General features: G+C 43.5%; 7 non-coding genes across 7 annotated transcripts; 2 read left to right on the top strand and 5 right to left on the bottom strand.

The window, feature by feature from the left end:
* Positions 1–8,313: 8,313 nt before the first annotated feature.
* On the bottom strand, positions 8,314–8,395 carry trnas-aga (transfer RNA serine (anticodon AGA)). Its single transcript has one exon. It is a non-coding gene; the product is annotated as a tRNA-Ser (tRNA).
* A 792-nt stretch (positions 8,396–9,187) lies between these two features.
* On the bottom strand, positions 9,188–9,329 carry LOC138228247 (U4 spliceosomal RNA). The gene has a single exon (XR_011185333.1). It is a non-coding gene; the product is annotated as a U4 spliceosomal RNA (small nuclear RNA).
* Positions 9,330–9,444: 115 nt separating this feature from the next.
* LOC138228325 (U5 spliceosomal RNA) lies at positions 9,445–9,561 on the bottom strand. The gene has a single exon (XR_011185405.1). It is a non-coding gene; the product is annotated as a U5 spliceosomal RNA (small nuclear RNA).
* Positions 9,562–9,952: 391 nt separating this feature from the next.
* On the bottom strand, positions 9,953–10,069 carry LOC138228429 (U5 spliceosomal RNA). Its single transcript, XR_011185508.1, has one exon. It is a non-coding gene; the product is annotated as a U5 spliceosomal RNA (small nuclear RNA).
* Positions 10,070–12,269: 2,200 nt separating this feature from the next.
* On the top strand, positions 12,270–12,341 carry trnag-ucc (transfer RNA glycine (anticodon UCC)). The gene has a single exon. It is a non-coding gene; the product is annotated as a tRNA-Gly (tRNA).
* A 6,426-nt stretch (positions 12,342–18,767) lies between these two features.
* trnas-uga (transfer RNA serine (anticodon UGA)) lies at positions 18,768–18,849 on the bottom strand. The gene has a single exon. It is a non-coding gene; the product is annotated as a tRNA-Ser (tRNA).
* A 1,342-nt stretch (positions 18,850–20,191) lies between these two features.
* Positions 20,192–20,264, top strand: trnar-ccu (transfer RNA arginine (anticodon CCU)). Its single transcript has one exon. It is a non-coding gene; the product is annotated as a tRNA-Arg (tRNA).
* The last annotated feature ends 2,246 nt before the right edge of the window (positions 20,265–22,510 follow it).

The raw sequence follows: 22,510 nt of genomic DNA, 5'->3' as shown, positions 1-22,510 counted from the left end.
ATCTTGTGGTCGTTGTTGGTAATGTCTAGACAATATCTCCATCTTGTGGTCGTTGTTGGTAATGTCTTCTTATGCATTTTTTTATTTCAATTCTTTATTAGTTGATTCTAGAATCTCTACAATAGAGCTGAAAATATCAGTTTTGTAGCAGACAATATGAAATTAGTTATAGTTCAATTAAGAATTTATTACCCTGTTTGTAACATAACAAATTAAAATTGATTAAAACTAAGTTTGGAACACCAGGGAACATAAAAAATGATTTTTAGGAAAACCATGAGGTTCTCTGTGTCCGATGCCTGCAAAGGGAGAAAGCTAGAATCCTTTGATTTTTCAAAATTTGAAAATAAACATCATATAACAACAGCTTTCATTCCTAGGAGTGAAAAATAACCATTTTTGAAGACATATTAGTTTCTAAAACACTACAATAAAGTTAAAAACATCCGTTTTATATTACTTTTAGTATTTTTAGTGAAATTAGTCATTTATTGCACTATTTTTAATATAATCTCAAATTAAAAGTGATTAGAATTAAGTTTGGAGCAACAAGGAACACAAAAAAAAAAGATTTTAAGAAAAAAAATGATGTCTTCTGTGCCAGGTGCCTGCAAGGGGAGAAAGGTAGAATCCTACCCAGGCTCCTGGAGCTCTGTCCTGGCTAAAGGAGGGTGAATCCATCCCCTTCAAAGCTCCATGAAAAAATGATCATTTAAAATTTGAAAAAAAAAACATCATATAACATCATATAACAACAGTTTTCATTCATAGGAGTGAAAAACAACCATTTTTAAAGACATATTAGTTTCTAAAACACTACAATAAAGTTAAAAACATCCATTTTATATTACATTATTTTTTGTGAAATTAGTCATTTATTGCACTATTTTTAATAAAATCTCTAATTAAAAGTGATTAAAATTAAGTTTGGAACAACAAGGAACACAAAAAAAAAAGATTTTAAGGAAAAAAATATTGTCTTCTGTGCCAGGTGCCTGCAAGGGGAGAAAGCTAGAATCCTACCCAGGCTCCTGGAGCTCTGTCCTGGCTAAAGGAGGGTGAATCCATCCCCTTCAAAGCTCCATGAAAAAATGATATTTTTAAATTTGAAAAAAAAAAAACATTATAGAACAACATCTCTTGGTCCACAGAGTGCAAAAATCCAACTTTGAAGAAAATCCATTGACTGATCCCCGAATCCTGAAGTTTCTTCGCATGATATCGGGCTTGCAACCACTTTCTGGAAAATGATGAAAAATGCCAAAAATGAAAAAAAGTTATCAATTCTAGAGCCTAAGAGGAAAATAAGACAAATGTATATCTCCAAATAATTTTATGTGCTTCAGAAGAGCCCAGGAAAGTTTTTTGCATACATGAAACCACGCCCGTTTGCACGTAAGCAGACATGGTTGCACACACGACTGCATGAAAGCACGCGTGCATGTGAAATCATCCTGTTAAGAATTTGAAAAGCCACACCACGGCGCACTTGAAATAGCTCTTACATTAGTGGTAGACGCAGGAATCGCCTTTTTATTTACGCTCTTACCAACGCGATGGAAAGCAAAACAAAGCAAAGCAGAGCAAAACAAAACGAACAAACGCAAAACCCTCACGTCCCGCACTTGCATATAACGCCGTTACGTGCCCAAGCGGTATTGTATGTCATTCTAGCACTGCACCCCGGGGAGTACGGTATATGGGAATGAGCACACGCCACGAATCGTCTCAAATCACTCCCTACAGCTGTAAGGCGCCTTGAAGCGTGCACCCCCAACATTCTTCTTTGCGCATCTGTGAAAGGTAAACTCTTGAGCAAACTCTGAACCAGCTCTAAGGAAACTAATCCGATTAGACGTTACTTTGACTCATCCTTTAACAGTTTTCAGTCTCTGTCTTTAAACACCTTGCTCAGTCACATTCAAGCCACAAGTACTCTTCTCGGATGTTGCACAAACAAATCCTAACGTCTTGAAAGCATTGCAGCATGTTTGTGTCCCACTTCCCGTGGCTGCAGGACGACTGACACGAACGGACAAACACAATCTGTGGTGTTTAGCGTGACATAGTCTTGCAGGCATCGTGCTGTCTTACTGCAATACTATACCACTTGAGGAAACAGTCCATCTGGCCATGAAACTCATTTGAACGTCTTGCTACAGCAACTAACAATAACATGATTTATTCAGGATGTGTGGAATCAGCACGTCCCGGAGACAGCTTCTGAAATCGTGAGCATTCTCTGGTGGTGTCCTTGAGGGCTCCGGCGGGCGTGTGTTGGTGGTATAGTGGTGAGCATAGCAACCTTCCAAGCAGTTGACCCAGGTTCGATCCCCGGCCAATGCAGTGGTGAGTGTTTTCAGGTGCTGTCACGAGCCTTGGATTGTGACTAGCAAAGCGAAGCCTTTTGAAAGAGCTAAAGCACTGCAAAACGGAATTGAAGGAGAATCTTACAGGGGATTCTGAGCGGTGTCTAAATAAATAAATTCACAGCGTCCGCGGATGGCATTTTGCAGCTGGAAGCAGATGTCGACGCTTTTTGCACAGAGCACCAAAAAAGCGTCTTTTTTTAAGGTACAGGCATTGAGCATTGGTGGTTCATTGTTAGAACTCTCACCTGCCACGCAGGAGGCTTGGTTTCGATTCCTGGCCAATGCAGTGGCTTTTGCAGCGAAAGGCTCCATCACTTGCATCCCAACTTTTGCAACTCGCAACTGAAAACCCACTGAAGCTAAGCAGGTGTGAGCCAGGTCAGTACCTGGATGAGGGTGAGCTACAGGGAAAAACAAAGCTTCCAGCTGGAAGCGGTGTTAATGGGGCCAGCGGGGAGGCGCTCACTCTGAGGTCTGTGCGGGTCCCAATCTCCTAATATAGTGACGGAGAAGCTGTGTTGTAAAAGGGCGCTGTCTTTTGGATGAGATGTAAAACCGAGGTCATAGTGCTCTGTGGTCATTAAAAATGACCACCAAAACCTTTGACAAAAGCTCTTGGTAATTGATGGTCTTCAATAATGCTTCTCCTTTAGGTACATTTTAAATCAGCTGAAAAATGCTGTGAAATGGGGGGGCACTTCAGGCCAGTGTAGGATTTGGGTTACAAGAACCATGAAACTGCACGAGAAAGCCCGTACACTGAATTACACGGCTTTCTATTCAAAGGAGGACAAAAGAAATTCCCTGAGTTCGATTTTTTGCAGCACAGAGAGGAGCACTGTTGTGAGGTTGGTTAGCTCAGTTAGTTAGAGCGTGGTGCTAATAATGCCAAGGTTACGGGTTCGATCCCCGTACGAGCCAGGTCCTTTTCTCCTCTCTTACCAAAGCTGTTAGGTTCCTTTCCGTGGTGAGATGGGTTGTCATGCAACGCTGCCACACAGTGCCAACAGACAAGAGTGTTGCGGGAGAAGAGAAAAGTGTTTGAAGATTTAAGAGTGTCTTAGGTGGAGCCAAAATCAAGTGTCACAAATGCAAGTGGGAGGATTTCCAATGTTTAATATGGTAAAAATAAGCGGAAGTTATCTGCCGGTCCGGCACAGTCTGCCATGCTTTTGTCATATACTGTAAAGTGGTGTCGAACTGGGTGTCGAACTGGAGCCTCACCATTTGCATATGTGAGGCTCCTGTTATACATCGATTGTCACATTAAATGACAAAAATGAAGAGAGTTAAAGCAGCTGGAGAGGTTTTCTTACAACTTTTGAGCTGACACAGTTTTGAAAAATGTTTCATTCACGCTGCACTGTACAACATAGGCAGCCAAGAGTCTCCAAAACAAAACAGAATTGACAGATAGGAGAAAATTCCCACTCGTCCTGAAGTTCCAAAAATCCAGCACTGAGCGTAAACAAAGTGTCTAAGTAGTGTGGGAATGTTAAACCTAACCCTAGCTGGAGTTTGAGCAATCCAGCACTGAGAGTAAAAAGATGAGTCAAAGTAACGTCTAATCAGATTAGTTTCCTTAGAGCTGGTTCAGAGTTTGCTCAAGAGTTTACCTTTCACAGATGCGCAAAGAAGAATGTTGGGGGTGCACGCTTCAAGGCGCCTTACAGCTGTAGGGAGTGATTCGAGACGATTCGTGGCGTGTGCTCGTTCCCATATACCTTACGCCCCGGGGTGCAGTGCTAGGATGACGTACAATACCGCTTGGGCACGTAACAGCGTTATATGCAAGTGCGGGACGTGAGGGTTTTCGTTTGTTCGTTTTGTTTTGCTCTGCTTTGCTTTGTTTTGCTTTCCATCGCGTTGGTAAGAGCGTAAATAAAAAGGCGATTCCTGCGTCTACCACTAATGTAAGAGCTATTTCAAGTGCGGTGTGGTGCGGCTTTTCAAATGCTCAACAGGATGACTTCGCATGCACGTGTGCTTTCATGCAGTCGTGTGTGCAACCATGTCTGCTTATGTGCAAACGGGCGTGGTTTCATGTATGCAAAAAACTTTCCTGGGCTCTACTGAAGCACATAAAATTATTTGGAGATATACATTTGTCTTGTTTTCCTCTTAGGCTCTAGAATTGATAACTTTTTTTTAGGATTCTAGCTTTCTCCCCTTGCAGGCATCGGGCACAGAGGACCTCATGGTTTTCCTAAAAATCTTTTTTTTTGTGTTCCTTGTTGTTCCAAACTTAATTTTAATCACTTTTAATTAGATATTTTATTAAAAATAGTACAAAAAATGACTAATTTCACTAAAAATAATGTAATATAAAACTGATGTTTTTAACTTTATTGTAGTGTTTTAGAAACTAGTATGTCTTCAAAAATGGTTATTTTTCATTCCTAGGAATGAAAGCTGTTGTTATATGATGTTTATTTTCAAATTTTGAAAAAATCAAAGGATTCTAGCTTTCTCCCCTTGCAGGCATCGGACACAGAGAACCTCATGGTTTTCCTAAAAATCATTTGTTATGTTCCCTGGTGTACCAAACTTAGTTTTAATCAATTTTAATTTGTTATTATGTTAAAAACAGGGTAATAAGTTTCTAATTGGACTATAAATAATGTCATATTGTCTGCTATAAAACTGATGTTTTCAACTCCATTGTAGAGATTCTAGAATCAACTAATAGAGAATTAAAATAAAAAAGGGCATAAGAAGACATTACCAACAACGACCACAAGACGGAGATGTTGTCTAGACATTACCAACAACGACCACAAAATGGAGATATTGTCCAAAGAGCCAAGAAGGGCAAAGCCGCGATAAGGAGATTGCGGTCAGAATGCACATCCGGATCCCAAACAGAATCTCTAGTAAAATATGATCATTTGTGAAACAGGCAAATGAGTGTCTGCTACAATATGATTGCTACATATCTGCATTTGTTGGTTTTTAAGGAGTAAGAGTGCAGGCGGTTTAAACCTGCGATCCAGTGTGTTGAAGTATTTCACAACACTACCCCTAGCACATCTAGAAATAATTCCTCATAATGATTATTGCCCTGGGCATGTACCAAAAAATCAGTGAGCATATACATATATCGCTGTGTTGAAGCTAGAGACACAGAATAAGTGCAAACACATCCTAAATACAGTGTTCCTGCACCTTGACCTCATCCAGAATGTATCAATTTTTGAAAGGGATTGCTGTCAGAATGCACAACTGAATCCCAAACAGAATCTCTAGTCAAATATGATCATTTGTGAAACAGGCAAATGAGTCTCTCAGGTGCCCATTCCTCATTTTCAGACACATTTATGCAATACTTTCACCATGCGTTGAGCAATAGGGATTAAAGATACCAGAGGTAAGGTTTAAAAGTGATTCTGAGGTGCAACACATCAGCGAAACAGCTAGGCATCTGAAATGCGGGGTTTTAGAGCCCTTCAGGGAACACCGTACCCTAAAGGTACCAGAAGTCCACTAGTATAAGCATTAAGTCACTGTCAGCCCTGTTGCAATGTGATTGCTACATATCTTCATTTCTTTGGTTTTTAAGGAGTAAGAGTGCAGGGGGTCTAAATCTGCGATCCAGTGTGTTGAAGTATTTCACAACACTACCTGTAGCCCGTCTGGAAATAAATCCTCATTCTGATTATTGACCTGGGCATGTACCAAAAAATTCCTGAGCATATATATATATCACTGTGTTGAAGCTAGAGACCTGTATGTAATATGATGCTAAAATGTCATTTTCACATATATTAATGTATTAAATGATTGCTTATGCTTTATAAACAAATCTAATTAAAATAAAATCTTAAGTTTTATATTTATCTTGTACCATAGAACATGATTTTCTTTGTATTTCAAGCCCACAAAGTGTCCAAATGACGCACTACATGATAAAAGAAAGATTATCACATGCATATCTGTATAATCTTACTCATGAATATGCATTCCTTTCATTACCTTTTAATTTTTAAAATGAACTCAAGTTGTGTATAATGTAATAATTTAAGTAGAATAGATTCAAATAATGATCCAGTGTGTTGCACTACTTCACTGCTTCACTGCTCTATGCCGTCTGGAAATAAATCCTCAGACTGCTTACTGCCCTGGGCTTGTACCAATAAATTACAGGAGCACATCTATATATCACTGCGTTGAAGCAGGAGACACACAATCACTGCAAACACATCCTAAATACAGTGTTCCAGCACCTTTGACCTCATCAAGAACGTATCATTTCTTGAAAGGGATTGCTGTCCGAATGCACATCTGAATCCCAAACAGAATCTCTAGTAAAATACGATCATTTGTGAAACAGGCAAATGACTGTCTCAGGGGCCCATTCCTCATTCTCAAGACACATGAATGCAGTACATACACCATGCATTGAGCAATAGGGATTAAAGACACCACAGGAAGGGTTAGAAGTCATTCTGACTATATTCAAAAATATTGGACTCATATTCTTATGATGGCAGACATGATGCTGCATTTAAAACCAGGGTTAATGGACATTATATGACTGTCAATTCTGTTTTGTTTTGGAGACTCTTAGCTGCCTATGTGGTACAGTGCAGCGTGAAGGAAACATTTTCCAAAACTGTGTCAGCTCAAAAGTTGTAAGAAAACCTCTCCAGCTGCTTTAACTCTCTTCATTTTTGTCATTTAATGTGACACTCGATGTATAACTGGATCCTCACATATGCAAATGGTGAGGCTCCAGTTCGACACCCAGTTCGACACCACTTTACAGTATATGACAAAAGCATGGCAGACTGTGCCGGACCGGCAGATAACTTCCGCTTATTTTTACCATATTAAACATTGGAAATCCTCCCACTTGCATTTGTGACACTTGATTTTGGCTCCACCTAAGACACTCTTAAATCTTCAAACACTTTTCTCTTCTCCCGCAACACTCAGTGTATGTCGGCACTATGTGGCAGCATTGCATGACAACCCCTCTCACCACGAAAGGAACCTAACAACTTTGGTAAGAGAGGAGAAAAGAACCTGGCCTGTACAGGGATCGAACCCACGACCTTGGCGTTATTAGCACCACGCTCTAACCAACTGAGCTAACCGGCCTCACGACCGTGCTCCTCTCTGTGCTGCAAAAAATCGAACTCAGGGAATTTCTTTTGTCCTCCTTTGAATAGAAAGCCGTGTAATTCAGTGTACGGGCTTTCTCGTGCAGTTTCATGGTTCTTGTAAGCCAAATCCCACACTGGCCTGAAGTGCCCCCCCATTTCACAGCATTTTTCAGCTGATTTAAAATGTACCTAAAGGAGAAGCATTATTGAAGACCATCAATTACCAAGAGCTTTTGTCAAAGGTTTTGGTGGTCATTTTTAATGACCACAGAGCGCTGTGACCTCGGTTTTACATCTCATCCAAAAGACAGCGCCCTTTTACAACACAGCATCTCCGTCACTATACTGGAGCATTGGGACCCGCACAGACCTCAGGGTGAGCGCCCCCCCGCCAGCACCATTAACACCGCTTCCAGCTGGAAGCTTTGTTTTTCCCTGTAGCTCACCCTCATCCAGGTACTGACCTGGCTCACACCTGCTTAGCTTCAGTGGGTTTTCAGTTGCGAGTTGCAAGGGGATGCAAGTAATGGAGCCGCTCGCTGCAAAAGCCACTACATTGACCGGGAATCGAACCCGAGCCTCCCACGTGGCAGGCGAGAATTCTACCACTGAACCACAAATGCTCAGTGCCTGGGCCTTCAAAAAAGACGCTTTTTTGGTGCTCTGTGCAAAACGCGTCGACATCTGCTTCCTGCTGCAAAATGCCATTCGCGGACGCTGAATAATTTATTTCCAAGGCAGCGGGTACAAGCGATTGGGCGTTTTAAAACCACCAGGAAAAGCAAAGAGGCGCGCTTCTTTGCTTGCGCCGGAACACACCGACTGGAGGCGGACAACGTAGTCGGCAGGATTCGAACCTGCGCGGGGAGACCCCAATGGATTTCTAACCCATCGCCTTAACCACTCGGCCACGACTACAGCAAGCCCCGCCCCCACTGCGTTCTTGCTACAATCTTTCCTGGATCGCGAGGCGCCGGCGGAAGCCAATTTCAAAGTCGTTCTCCGTTTCAAAAAAACATTTCCAAAATACAAGCCTTGCAGACAGACACACCTCAGAGGACTTAAGGGTGGCTTCATGTCGGAATGATAAAGTCTCCCCGTCCGGACATGAAAATGCCACTTTGTTACACACAAAAAAAGAATCAACAACAGAGAAATGCCCACAACAGCTATACACAGAAAACATGCAGGACACTGCTCATGATGTTTCCCGAGCCGAAACACAGTGCGTTTTTCCAAGCCATTTGACAAAGCCCGCCCACTGAAAACTGCAGCAGATCGTGTATAGACGTTCAACTTTGTAACTACTGCACGCACAGGAAGCAGAATAAATTCATCTTTTCAAACTGTCAAAGGTTTGCTTTGCGAATGCTGCAGGACATCGCACAATCTCTTTTGAACGGGGACAAACGATTTCTTATGGGGCGCATTAAGTACAGACGTTTAAAAAGCTCCACTCATGCCGACGATGCAGCATGAAGAAGCGCAACCTAACGTTTGACAGACAAAAGCCGGGCGCCGCTACGAGCAATATGAAATCAAACTGACAGCACACGGCGTTTCGCGCTGACTCAAAAGTGATCTCGACAGATGCTGTTCTCTGCATAACGCTGAAAGAGCTAAAGAGCGTTTCTGTTGAGACGTAACAAGCTCGTTTCTTTCTACCATGATGTCACCATGACAAAATCTGTCTTTAAACACCTTCCTCATTCTCTGACGAGACTGTCAAAAATTGCTTTCGCCGATTGCATTGCAAACCAGCGGAAGGGGGGTATTGGGAAAAGTTTTCAACTAGCAATAATCGCGCCTCGGCTAAACCTCACAGGCTACGATACTGCCACTGCGCAAAGCTGACGGTTGCCAGGCAACCGCGGGGATCCTATGGAAATCGTTATCAATCGTCTCATGGCATGTCGTTGCTGAAATGCTTCATATTTGTGTTTTCTCTCTTTGACCAGCCCAGCTGCGCCCCACCCGAAGGCAGAGAAGCACAAAAATTGCATGGAACTCATTCATGCTCCTCTCCACGGAAATCTTTAGTAAAAGGCGAAAGATTTGTACGAGATGAAGAGAAACCAGAGTGCATGGCTGAACAGCTGTAGGAGCCCAGGCCGCCTTCAAGGCCTCTGCCCTGCCGGTCGTGGTTGGCAATGCACCTGGCCTTACAAATGAGCCAGTGGGGCCCGTTCAGCTCCGGGCTCATCGCCTGCGGCTCTCGGTTTGCGAGCGTGCCCAATCCGTGCGATAACTCGGAAAACACCCGGCCACACTGTGCCGGAAACGACGCACTCTGGGAAGCCGCTATGCAAAGCGAGGTCCCAAGATCCCCTGCAGCCGGACACTTCCCGACCCCCAAAGAAAAGAGCGCCAATCAGACAGGCGGAGACCGAGGACTCGCAGAGCAGACGGCCACAATCGCCATAACAAGAGCGATTGCGAGCGGTTTTGTTTTCTCTCTTTGACCAGCCCAGCTGCGCCCCACCCGAAAGCAGGGAAGCACAAAAATTGCATGGAACTCATTCATGCTCCTCTCCACGGAAAACTTTAGTGAAAGGTGAAAGATTTGTACGAGATGAAGAAAAACCAGAGTGCGTGGCTGCACAGCTACAGGAGCCCAGGGCGCCTTCAAAGCCTCTGACCTGCCGGTCGTGGTTGGCAATGCACCTGGCCTTACAAATGAGCCAGTGGGGCCCGTTCAGCTCCGGGCTCATCGCCTGCGGCTCTCGGTTTGCGAGCGTGCCCAATCCGTGCGATAACTCGGAAAACACCCGGCCACACTGTGCCGGAAACGACGCACTCTGGGAAGCCGCTATGCAAAGCGAGGTCCCAAGATACCCTGCAGCCGGACACTTCCCGCCCCCCAAAGAAAAGAGCGCCAATCAGACAGCCGGAGACCGAGGACTCGCAGAGCAGACGGCCACAATCGCCATAATAAGAGCCTAACCCTAACCCTAACCCTCGGAAATCTGTGGCGTTTAGCGTGACATAGTCTTGCAGGCATCGTGCTGTCTCACTGCAATACTATACCGCTGGAGGAAACAGTCCATCTGGCCATGAAACTCATTTGAACGTCTAGCTACAGCAACTAACTATATCATGATTTATTCAGGATGTGCGGAATCAGCACGTCCCGGAGACAGCTTCCGAAATCGTGAGCATTCTCTGGTGGTAGGGGCGTTCAAGATGGCGCTCAGGTGGGAGGTAAAGTTTAGTGGTTGAGGAGTTTTTTTTGAGTTTTTCATGACCTGAATGTTAATTTTTGCTTTTTTTGACTACTGAAAAATAAGGACTTAACAGTAGTTGTTTAAACTTCAGTTATAACTGAAAGAAAAAAAAAACGATTTTTTTTAGGTTTAAGAATTTCGATATGAGTAACACTGAGAAAAGAAAAGCGAGTGCTGGGTCTTCGAAGGAGAAATCTAAGATACCTCAATCGTATATGTATAGCACTACAAGAAAATTGATGGCAACTAAAGGGAAAAGTGAAGCAGCTGGAGGGGACGTGGAAAGAGTGCTGGAGATGCGCTCGCAGCCCAAGTGAGACTCAGCTGCCAGAGGAAGAGCCGGAGTCCCTGCCCAGCACAGCTGTGAAAACCCCGGCAGCCAAGAGAGGAAGGGGCGAGCTGACGCTGGAGGAGCTCCAGACCAACATCTTCAACATGATGGCACAGAGCATGGGTGAGCTGAAGGAAATGATTCGATCTAATACAGTCGCAATCGAAAGTCTTAAAAAGTCCATGGACTGTGTGTTTAAAGAGGTTGAAGACTTAAAGAGTGAAGTAAAAGTTCTTAAACAAGTAAATACCGAAAAAGAAAAGCATATTAAAGAACTTGAATTGAAAGTGAACGATGTAGATAGATACCGTCGATGATGGAATTTAAAATTATTTGGAGTTAAAGAGGAACGTGATAAGGACCTTGTTGCAACAGTGAAGGGTATCTGTAAAAGGACCCTGCCGGACCAGGAGGACGTAATATCGGCCATTGACTTTGTTCACAGGCTCGGGAGAGCGAACATGTCTGAGCGAACTGAGCAAGTGCGCCCCAGATCGATTATAATACAGTTCACCAAGAGGACGGCGAGGGACATGCTGTGGCGAGCGGCGAGGGGGAATGAGTATTTGAATGGGAACAAACTGAGGTTTGCAGAGGACCTGTCTGCTGCGGACAGGAGCACCAGGAACCAGCTGTGGCCCCAGGTTGAAGCTGCCAGAAGAGAGGGGAGGAGAGCCTACTTTGTGGGAGCGAGGGCCTTTGTGGACGGGAAGGAGATTTGCTCCCAGTGACTGCTAAGTTAATGATTATGTTTGGTTTTATTTGTTATACCAGTATATACTAGTGTTTCTTTAGTGTTAGTTTGGAATGGTGTAGTTAAGTGTTAAGGACTGTTATAGTTCTGGTTCTTTGAAAAACTCAATAGTTTAGACAGTCTTAGAGTTAATTATTTGCTTTTGTGTATGTCTTTTTCATGAATGCCAGAGGTACTCGAAATGTTGTTAAAAGAAAAACTGTGTGCTGAGTTTTATTTTTTACAGGAAACGCATGCATGTTGAAACTAAAGTTTATAAATAATTGAGAAATATTAAAGCAAGGAAAATATGATACGTGTAAAATATACAATTTGATCACATAATTACTTAATTACCTGTGGTAGTTAAATGCTTTTTTCTGCTGTGTTTTTTTTCTCTTGTACATGACTCTGATCCTCTTGTTGTATTTGTATTTGTAAATTCTATATGTTTAATAAATTGTTTTTTAAAAAAAGCATTCTCTGGTGGCTTCCTGTGGGCGTGCGTTGGTGGTATAGTGGTGAGCATAGCTGCCTTCCAAGCGGTTGACCCAGGTTCGATTCCCGGCTAATGCAGTGGCGAATGTTTTCAAATGCTGTCATGAGCCTTGGATTGTGACTAGCAAAGCGAAGCCTTTTGAAAGAGCTAAAGCACTGCAAAACGGAATTGAAGGAGAATCTTACAGGGGATTCTGAGCAGTGTCTGCATACACGCAGTCCGATACGGGTGCTGAAAGCTTGAGCTACTCTCAATGTCGTGCTGCCTTTCCCCGGAGTAAATCTGTTACATTGAAAGAATGCTTCTCGCAGGTTCAAAAAGGGACCCTTTGTTAATTGTAGAAATCAATGATTTCGAATTAATTCTGTATGCGTTAAAAGACAGCTATACACAGAAAACATGCAGGACACTGCTCATGATGTTTACCGAGCCGAAACACAGTGCGTTTTTTCAAGCCATTTGACAAAGCCCGCCCACTGAAAACTGCAGCAGATCGTGTAAAGACATTCAACTTTGTAACTACTGCACGCACAGTAAGCAGAATAAATTCCTCTTTTCAAACTGTCAAAGGTTTGCTTTGCGAACGCCGCAGGACATCGCACAATCTCTTTTGAACAGGGACAAACGATTTCTTATGGGGCGCAGTAAGTACTGTTACTGTCACTGCTCGATACCGACGTTGGCCTACTATACCATGTTCAGCCACCGCTAGAAAATGTACGGCTCTAGCACCAGAGCAAACAACAGGAGGGCCGACGTCGAACAGGCACACGTGTCAGACATGGAGAGCTATGAGAACGGGATTCGAACCCATGCGTGCAGAGCACAATGGATTAGCAGTCCATCACCTTAACCACTCAGCCACCTTGTCGGCGAAACTGGGCTGTCCGGACATGGGTTGGCGCGCTCCAGATGATCTTTTTCTTTTTTTTCCCCTCGTACTCGAGGGTCATTTTCCTGTTCCACATGCGATTTCAACATTTTCCTTGGGAGATGTCAAGCCAGCAAGCCACTGCTGTGGTTCAGTGGCCAGTGTGGAGTTCAGTGGCCCTGTTGTACACAGAAAGCACATTGAGCTCCTTGGACATGAAAAGTTCCAGATAAAAGCCATTTGTCATCCTTTCTCTTGGTGTCGATGTTGCTATTGTATGTAAAGGTGGCAACTTGCTCAGCGAGCAGGCGGAGCACACACCGAATGCAGATGTGTCTGAGTGGTGTGTCCAAGTGGCTGCAAAAGGACAGCACTCCTGGGGCACCGTGGCTTAGTTGGTTAAAGCGTCTGCCTAGTAAATAGGAAGTCCTGGGTCCGAATCCCAGTGGTGCCTTTTTTGTTCTGTCTTCTCGAACAGAACTGGTCATTATGGACAACCGCCTACGGCTAGACTTAATTAAATGCAAGTATTTATTTCCTGTCTTTAATGCGACTTGTTTTTCTTAAAATGGATGCAACTTGCAAAACATGAAATACAAACCTTGCTAATCAGTGCTAGCGGCTGGCAAAAAAAAAAGTCAGCAATGTTTTTTTCTTTAACCTTAACCCTGCTAATGGAGAAGAGTTAAACGACCGAGTATATGCAGCTTAAACGGTCCGCACGTTGGGTTCTTAGCTGAAAGGGTGGTAAATCACGCTCACCCCAGTCCTTAATCTTTCAAAGAGGATACAAAATTGAACCTAGTCGCCACATTACATACATCCAGTTCAATGATAAAAAGGTAACATCTATCCTCGCTCCAGAGTAAATCTCACGTTGAGGGCATCTTTTTTTTCACTTTACCGTGAGTCGGGCTCGGCTGCACAGAGGAGAGAGCAGAGCAATGAGGTCACGGGGACAGGGGAGTCACACGCTGGCGGTTTGAATACGCGGAAGATCACTGAGGGATCCACAGTATGTGGACCCTCCATTCGCCATCAGTCCGCACTCCGGACTCTGAATCCTGCCATCCGAGTTAAGATCTTGGCGGAACCTGAGGCGCAGTTCCTTCTTAAAACGTAATCTGGTGAGCATTTCTAGAATCGCACTTGTATAGATGCAGCCTTTAATGTGTTGCTAGGTTAAAATTGATGACTTCTTGTATTTCAGTAGGCAACTGCCCTCTTGATTTCGGATTTAATTTCTTTATTACAGGGGCGCTTTTATGAAGACAGAGTCATGTTCAGGTACTTTGCTTGATGGAGGAAGCTCATTTCGGACTCTGTGATCTGCTCACCTGGAAAGGTCTGCTGTACTACTACAAGGGAGAAGTAGAGTCTGGAAGAAGGGACAATTTTATGATGCTTTGGAAGATAATGTTTTTTTTTCTTGTACTGAAAATGAAAAGTAGTTGTTTCTATATGGACTCAGTTTTTGGAATTTGTATATTTATATATTTCAGTGAACCCTCAGCCATTCCTTCTGTATTGTAATTCAATTTCTCTTTTAAAATTCCTTCCCCACTTCTAGGACCTGCAGTTGCTGAACTCCACAATGGCTTCTATTGGAAAGTCTGTGACTGAGACCAAGTAAGTGTTCACTTTTTTATGAAACCATTATTTATTTTGGAGCAATGAGCAATTCTTATATAAATGCAATAAAATCATTATGCTCAAACTATGAGAGAGAATTTTAAGGATAATTTAAGAAATCAGTCTTAGCTTGTTTCTATACACAGATGGTATTATTTATTTTCAAAGGAAACCCGCGAGGATTCCCCTGGTGTGCAAGATGTGCCTGAATACTTTTGATCAGCTTCCTGCTCACTTGAAGAGGGCGTGTATGAAGCACGCCACGGCAGAAGAGATCAGGATGGCCTCTCAACAGGCCAGGGAGGACATGATGAATCACCTGAAGAACGGGGTCATCGTGGATTACCACAGAATAGAGATCAAAGGACACTTTGTAGGCTTGAAATACAAAGAAAATCTTGTTCTATGGTACAAGATAAATACAAAACTTAAGCTTTTATTTTAATTAGATTTATTTATAAAGCATAAGCAATCATTTATTACATTAATATATGTGAAAATAACATTTTAGTATCATACGTTTAGTATATTTAGTCCCTAATGCTGAAAGAAATGATCATAGAACATGACATCTAACCTTACCTGCAGTGTTTTTAATCCCCATTGCTCAATGCACGGTGAAAGCATTGCATACATATGTCTGACAATGAGGAATGGGCCCCTGAGACAGTCATTTGCCTGTTTCACAAATGATCGTATTTTACTAGAGATTCTGTTTGGGATGCAGATGTGCAATCGGACAGCAATCCCTTTCAAGAAATGATACGTTCTGGATGAGGTCAAAGGTGCTGGAACACTGTATTTAGGATGTGTTTGCAGAGACTGTGTGTCTCCTGCTTCAATGCAGTGATAAATAGATGTGCTCCTGTAATTCATTGGTACATGCCCAGGGCAGTAAGCAGTCTGAGGATTTATTTCCAGACGGCATAGAGCAGTGAATCAGTGAAGTAGTGCAACACACTGGATCATTATATTATTAGAATCTATTCTACTTACATTATTACATTATACACAATTTGAGTTCATTTTAAAAAGTAAAAGGTAATGAAAGGAATGCATTTTCATAAGAAAGATAATACCGATATGCATATGATAATCTTCCTTATATCATGTAGTGCATCATTTGGACACTTTGTGGGATTGAAATACAAAAAAATCATGTTCTATGGTACAAGATAAATACAAAACGTAAGCTTTTATTTTAATTAGATTTGTTTATAAAGCATAAGCAATCATTTATTACATTACTATATGTGAAAATAACATTTTAGCATCATATGTTTAGTATATTTAGTCCCTAATGCCGAAAGAAATGATCATTTGTTTAACATGCACGGGTCTGTCTCAAAGGATGCAGTACACCTGAAGGGTCTCAAACCCTACATTTTGGATGCCTAGCTGTATCCCTCACATGTGGCACCTCAGAATGACTTCTAACCTTACCTGTGGTGTATTCAGTCCCTATTGCTCAATCCACGGTGTACATACTGCATACATGTGTCTTGAGAATGAGGAATGGGCCCCTGAGACAGTCATTTGCCTGTTTCACAAACAGGGACCTGGACCTAGACCTGGCCCGTACGGGGCTCAAACCCGCGACCTTGGCGTTATTAGCACCACACTCTAACCAACTGAGCTAACCAGCCTCACGACAGTGCTCCTCTCTGTGCTGCAAAAAATCAAACTCAGGGAATTTCTTTTGTCCTCCTTTGAATAGAAAGCCGTGTAATTCAGTGTACGGGCTTTCTCGTGCAGTTTCATGGTTCTTGTAACCCAAATCCTACACTGGCCTGAAGTGCCCCCCCCATTTCACAGCATTTTTCAGCTGATTTAAAATGTACCTAAAGGAGAAGCATTATTGAAGACCATCAATTACCAAGAGCTTTTGTCAAAGGTTTTGGTGGTCATTTTGAATGACCACAGAGCGCTGTGACCTCGGTTTCACATCTCATCCGAAAGACAGCGCCCTTTTACAACACAGCATCTCCATCACTATACTGGGGCATTGGGACCCGCACAGACCTCAGGGTGAGCGCCCCCCCGCCGGCACCATTAACACCGCTTCCAGCTGGAAGCTTTGTTTTTCCCTGTAGCTCACCCTCATCCGGGTACTGACCTGGCTCACACCTGCTTAGCTTCAGTGGGTTTTCAGTTGCGAGTTGCAAGGGGATGCAAGTGATGGAGCCGCTCGCTGCGAAAGCCACTGCATTGGCCGGGAATCGAACCCCAGCCTCCCGCGTGGCAGTCGAGAATTATACCACTGAACCACCAATGCTCAGTGCCTGGGCCTTCAAAAAAGACGCTTTTTTGGTGCTCTGTGCAAAATGCGTCGACATCTGCTTCCAGCTGCAAAATGCCATTCGCGGACGCTGAAGAACTTATTTCCAAGGCAGCGGGTACAAGCGATTGGGCGTTTTAAAACCACCAGGAACAGCAAAAAGGCACGCTTCTTTGCTTGTGCCGAAACACACCGACTGGAGGCGGACAACGTAGTCGGCAGGATTCAAACCTGCACGGTTAGACCCCAATGGATTTCTAGTCCATCGCCTTAACCACTCGGCCACGACTACAGCAAGCCAAGCCGCCGCTGCGTTCTTGCTACAATCTTACCTGGATCGCGAGGCGCCGGCGGAAGCCTATTTCAAAGTCGTTCTCCGTTTCAAAAAAACATTTCCAAAATACAAGCCTTGCAGACAGACACGCCTCAGAGGACTTAAGGGTGGCTTCATGTCGGAATGATAAAGTCTCCCCGTCCGGACATGAAAATGCCACTTTGTTACACACAAAAAAAGAATAAACAACAGAGAAATGCCCACAAGCTTTTGAAAAGCCGCACCACGTCGCACTTGAAATAGCTCTTACATTAGTGGTAGACGCAGGAATCGTCTTTTTATTTACGCTCTTACCAACGCGATGGAAAGCAAAACAAAGCAAAGCAGAGCAAAACAAAACAAAACAAAACAAAACAAAACAAAACAAAACAAACAAACAAAAACCCTCATGTCCTGCACTTGCATATAACGCCGTTACGTGCCCAAGCGGTATTGTACGTCATCCTAGCACTGCACCCCGGGTCGTACGGTATATGGGAACGAGCACACGCCACGAATCGTCTCGAATCACTCCCTACAGCTGTAAGGCGCCTTGAAGCGTGCACCCCCAACATTCTTCTTTGCGCATCTGTGAAAGGTAAACTCTTGAGCAAACTCTGAACCAGCTCTAAGGAAACTAATCCGATTAGACGTTACTTTGACTCATCTTCTTACGCTCAGTGCCGGATTGCTCAAACTCCAGCTAGGGTTAGGGTTAGCATTCCCACGCTACTTAGATACTTTGTTTACGCTCAGTGCTGGATTTTGGGAACTTCAGGACGAGTGGGAATTTTCTCCTATCTGTCCATTCTGTTTTGTTTTGGAGACTCTTGGCTGCCTATGTTGTTCAGTGCAGCGTGAAGGAAACATTTTCCCAAACTGTGTCAGCTCAAAAGTTGTAAGAAAACCTCTCCAGCTGCTTTAACTCTCTTCATTTTTGTCATTTAATGTGACACTCGATGTATAACTGGAGCCTCACATATGCAAATGGTGAGGCTCCAGTTCAACACCCAGTTCGACACCACTTTACAGTATATGACAAAAGCATGGGAGACTGTGCCAGACCAGCTGGTAACTTCCGCTTATTTTGACCATATTAAACATTGGAAATCTTCCCACTTGCATTTGTGACACTTGATTTTGGCTCCACCTAAGACACTCTTAAATCTTCAAACACTTTTCTCTTCTCCCGCAACACACTTGTATGTCGGCACTATGTGGCAGCGTTGCATGACAACCCACCTCACCACGGAAAGGAACCTAACAGCTTTGGTAAGAGAGTAGAATTACCTGAAGAACTGCTTTCCATGGAAGCAGGACCAAGCGATGTAGCATTTTTATAGTACCAGGAAAGGAGAAGCGGCACTTCGCCTTTGCCGCACAGGCACAAGGTAACGTGCGGCAGACGCCGTAGTCGGCAGGATTCGAACCTGAGCGGGGAGTCCCCAATGGATTTCAAGTCCATCGCCTTAACTACTCGGCCACGACTACAGCGAGCTCGCCGCCGCCGCATTCCTCCTATAATCTTACACGGACTGCGAGGTGGCTGCGGAAACCTTTTTAAAGTTGCTCTTCGTTAAAACAAATACCTTTCACAAGATTCGTGCCGGCAGACAGAAACGCCTCAGAGGGTTTAAGGCTGGCTTCACGTTCAAATGATAAAGTCCCCCAGTCCGGATGTCAAAATGCAACTTTGGCAGACAGAAAAAACATCAACAAACCAAAAATGTGGACAAGGATTTTACAAGCTGCACCACACTGCACTTTCAAAAGCATTTACATTCATGTTAGACGCAGGAATTGCCTTTGATTTGCGCGCTTACGAACGCCATGGAAAACGAAACAAAACTAAAGCCCTCAGCTCCTGCACTTGATTATAATCCCGTTACGTGTCGAAGCAGGAATTTACGTCATCCTACCACTGCAACACGGGGAATAGAGGGAAATGAGCACAAGCTACGAATTGTCTCTAATCAGTCCCTACAGTTGTAAGACGCCTGGAAGCGTGCACCCCCATCATTAATCTTTGCGCATCTGTGCAAGGTAAACTCTGGAGCAGTCTCTGAAACGGCTCAAAGGAAACACGTGATTGATTCCATGTGCATCTGGGGTTCATTTCTTATTTACATTTAATTCAAGGGAAAGGCTTGGGTCAGTTTCAGACGGCCTCCAACAGCGAGATTCAAGCGCCCCACCTTCAGCCCAATCTGCGCTGCCAGAACGCCAACGGCTCCTCTGGTCTCCGGGGTGCGGTTGTGACCCCTTAACCTAAAGTGTTGGTGGCAGACAAATGGAGACTAACAGGTGATGTCCTAGGACATGACTACATTGTGACACTCGGTGGGGATGGTGACCATTGCTTGGAAAAGAGTGCGAGGCCCCTTTAGAAAAACATTTTGTTAACAGGCATTCTGCCTCAGCCTAAACACCTATATCTTGCAAAGCGCATGCTATTAGACAGGCACCTCTGCAAGACCTTAAGAGTCTCTTAAACTAGTGATAGTAAGGTGTTCCCAATGGGCGATGTTTGGCTTTCAAATCATCTCTCTGTGGAAGCGCCGCGATGCAGCTGTTTAAGGCTTAGAAGCAGCTGACTGTTTCACTACCTAGCTGATTACTGTCAGTCAGGGAGCTCAGAGGTGAAAAGCCTGTCTGAGAGACAATTCGCTGTCGATCAGTTCAATATGTTCCGTACCAGCTCGGCGCACCTGAGATCATCTTGGTAGCCGTGTAGCTCAGATGAGTGAGAGCGTGTGTGTGTGTACCACCGTGATTGGATGCTGGTCCTTCTCAGGTCACAGTAAACCTTCTGCTGCCTAACTTTTTTCAGTGTGCCCCAGTGGCCTAATGGATAAGGCACTGGCTTCCTAAGCCAGGGATTGTGGGTTTGAGTCCCATCTGGGGTGCTCCTGTCCCATTTTGAGCGTACAAATGTCCTTGTGATTTGCAAAGCTGCAACCCCACCTTACTCAGTGAGCGTCTCTGCTTTTCTCTCACATACAGTTGGGAGAAAAACTTTTGTAAACAGCCCTTCGGAATGATGTGGATTTCTGCATGAATGGCTCCTAACATGTGATCTTATCTTTATCTAAGTCATAATAATTAATAAAGAGAGTCTGATTTAACAAACAACACACGCCCAACATTTGACATTGCTGTTTCTTTATTGACCAAATGGTTTAAACAATCAAGGTCATTGATGGAAAAAGTACGTGAACCCTTATATTAAGGAGCTAGTGGAACCTCCTTTATGACAAAAACCTCAACCCACACTTTCTGTAGCGGCTGGTCAGACCTGAGCAGCGGTTAGGAGGTATTTTGGCCTATTCCTCTATGAAAAACTGTTTCAGTTCATGTATATTTTTGGGATGTCTTGCACTGAACGGCCTGCTTCAGATCACGCCACAGCACTTCAATGGGATTGGGGTCAGGACTCTTACTTGGCCATCCCAAAATACGGAATTTCTATTGTTTCAGCCACTCTGTTGTTGATGTACTCCTTTGTTTTTGTCATGCTGCATGACCCAGCGTCTTTCGAGTTTTAGATCACAGGCAGACACCCTGACATTCTGCTGTAGAATTTCCTGATACATCTTGGAATTCATCGGTCCCTCGATGATTGCAAGCCGTACAGCCTCCGCTATGCTTCCCAGGTGGGATGAGGTTTTGGAGTTGGTATGCAGTGTTTTGTTATCTCCAAACATAACGCTGTGCACATTTACCAACAAGTTCAACTTTTGTCACTGTCCACAGAACATTGTTCCAGGAGTTGCTGTGGAACATCCATGTGGTCTTTAACAAACTTGAGAGGGGCAGTGGTGGTTTTTTTTGGGGGGAGAGCAGTGGTTTCCTCCATGGTGACCTCGCATGATCACCACTCCTGTTCAGATTTCTTCTTATGGTGGACTCATAAACACAGACGTAAGACAAAGTCAACCACCTGTTCGCTAGATCCCATCCCCACTCAGCTAGTCAAAGATTCCCTCGAAGGACTGGCAGGACCTATAATTAGTATGATGAATGCATCGCTTGCGTCAGGCGTTGTACCTGATCAATTTAAGGTAGCGGTTGTTAGACCGCTCCTTAAGAAGTCAAATTTGGATCCACAAGTTCTTAACAACTACAGGCCTGTCTCAAAGGTCCCATTTCAATCTAAAAGTCTTGGGAGAATAGTTGTTGCCCAACGTCAATCGTATCTGGATTCAAATAATATACTTGAGAAATTTTAGTCTGGTTTCTGAAACTGCATTAACAAGAGTCGTAAATGATATTCTCTTAGCTACTGATGCGGGGAATGCAACAGTGCTTGTGCTTCTAGATCTTAGAGCTGCCTTTGACACGGTTGACCTCTCTGTTTTGTTACACAGGCTTGAGTTTGAGGTTGGCTTATCTGGAACCGTCCTTCAGTGGTTTACTTCACATTTAACTCATCGTTTTCATTATGTTCAAATATCTAATAATTGTACTGCTTCATCAATGTCACCAGTTCAATTTGGGGTACCAGAAGATCAGTGCTGGGACCAATATTGCTCTCTCTCTCTACATGCTGCTGCTAGGTAGGATAATATGAAAAAATAATATGAACTTTCATTCATATGCTGATGACACTCAAATAAACATTTTGTTTACACCAAACGACAACTCTTCTATTATCAGTTTAGTTAAATGCATTAAGGAAGGAAATACTTGGATGTGTGAAAACTTTTTGTTACTCAACTCTGAGAAAAATGAGGATCTGTTGATCGGAGGCAACAATACTGATAGGACTACTATAACTTCAGCACTTAACTCAGAGGATTTAAACATTTGCCTCAAAGAGACAGCACGTAACCTTGTTGTGAAAGGCGCTATATAGAAATACATTGATTTGAATTGAATTGACAATGTAAAATGTTGTGTGTGTTGTTTGTTACACAAGACTGTCTTTATTTATCAAAAAATAAAAGGAATTTGCTAGGAATGCAAACGTTAGGTTGCGCTTCTTCATGCTGCATCGTCGGCATGAGTGGAGCTTTTTAAACGTCTGTACTTACTGTGCCCCATAAGAAATCGTTTGTCCCCATTCAAAAGAGATTGTGCGATGTCCTGCAGTGTTCGCAAAGCAAACATTTGACAGTTTGAAAAGAGGAATTTATTCTGCTTCCTGTGCGTG

The sequence above is a fragment of the Lepisosteus oculatus genome, unplaced genomic scaffold, assembly GCF_040954835.1.
Source record: "Lepisosteus oculatus isolate fLepOcu1 unplaced genomic scaffold, fLepOcu1.hap2 HAP2_SCAFFOLD_40, whole genome shotgun sequence".
Classification (NCBI taxonomy): domain Eukaryota; kingdom Metazoa; phylum Chordata; class Actinopteri; order Semionotiformes; family Lepisosteidae; genus Lepisosteus; species Lepisosteus oculatus.
The sequence above is the reverse complement of the archived record's forward strand: the minus strand, read 5'-3'. Positions and strand labels throughout refer to the sequence as shown.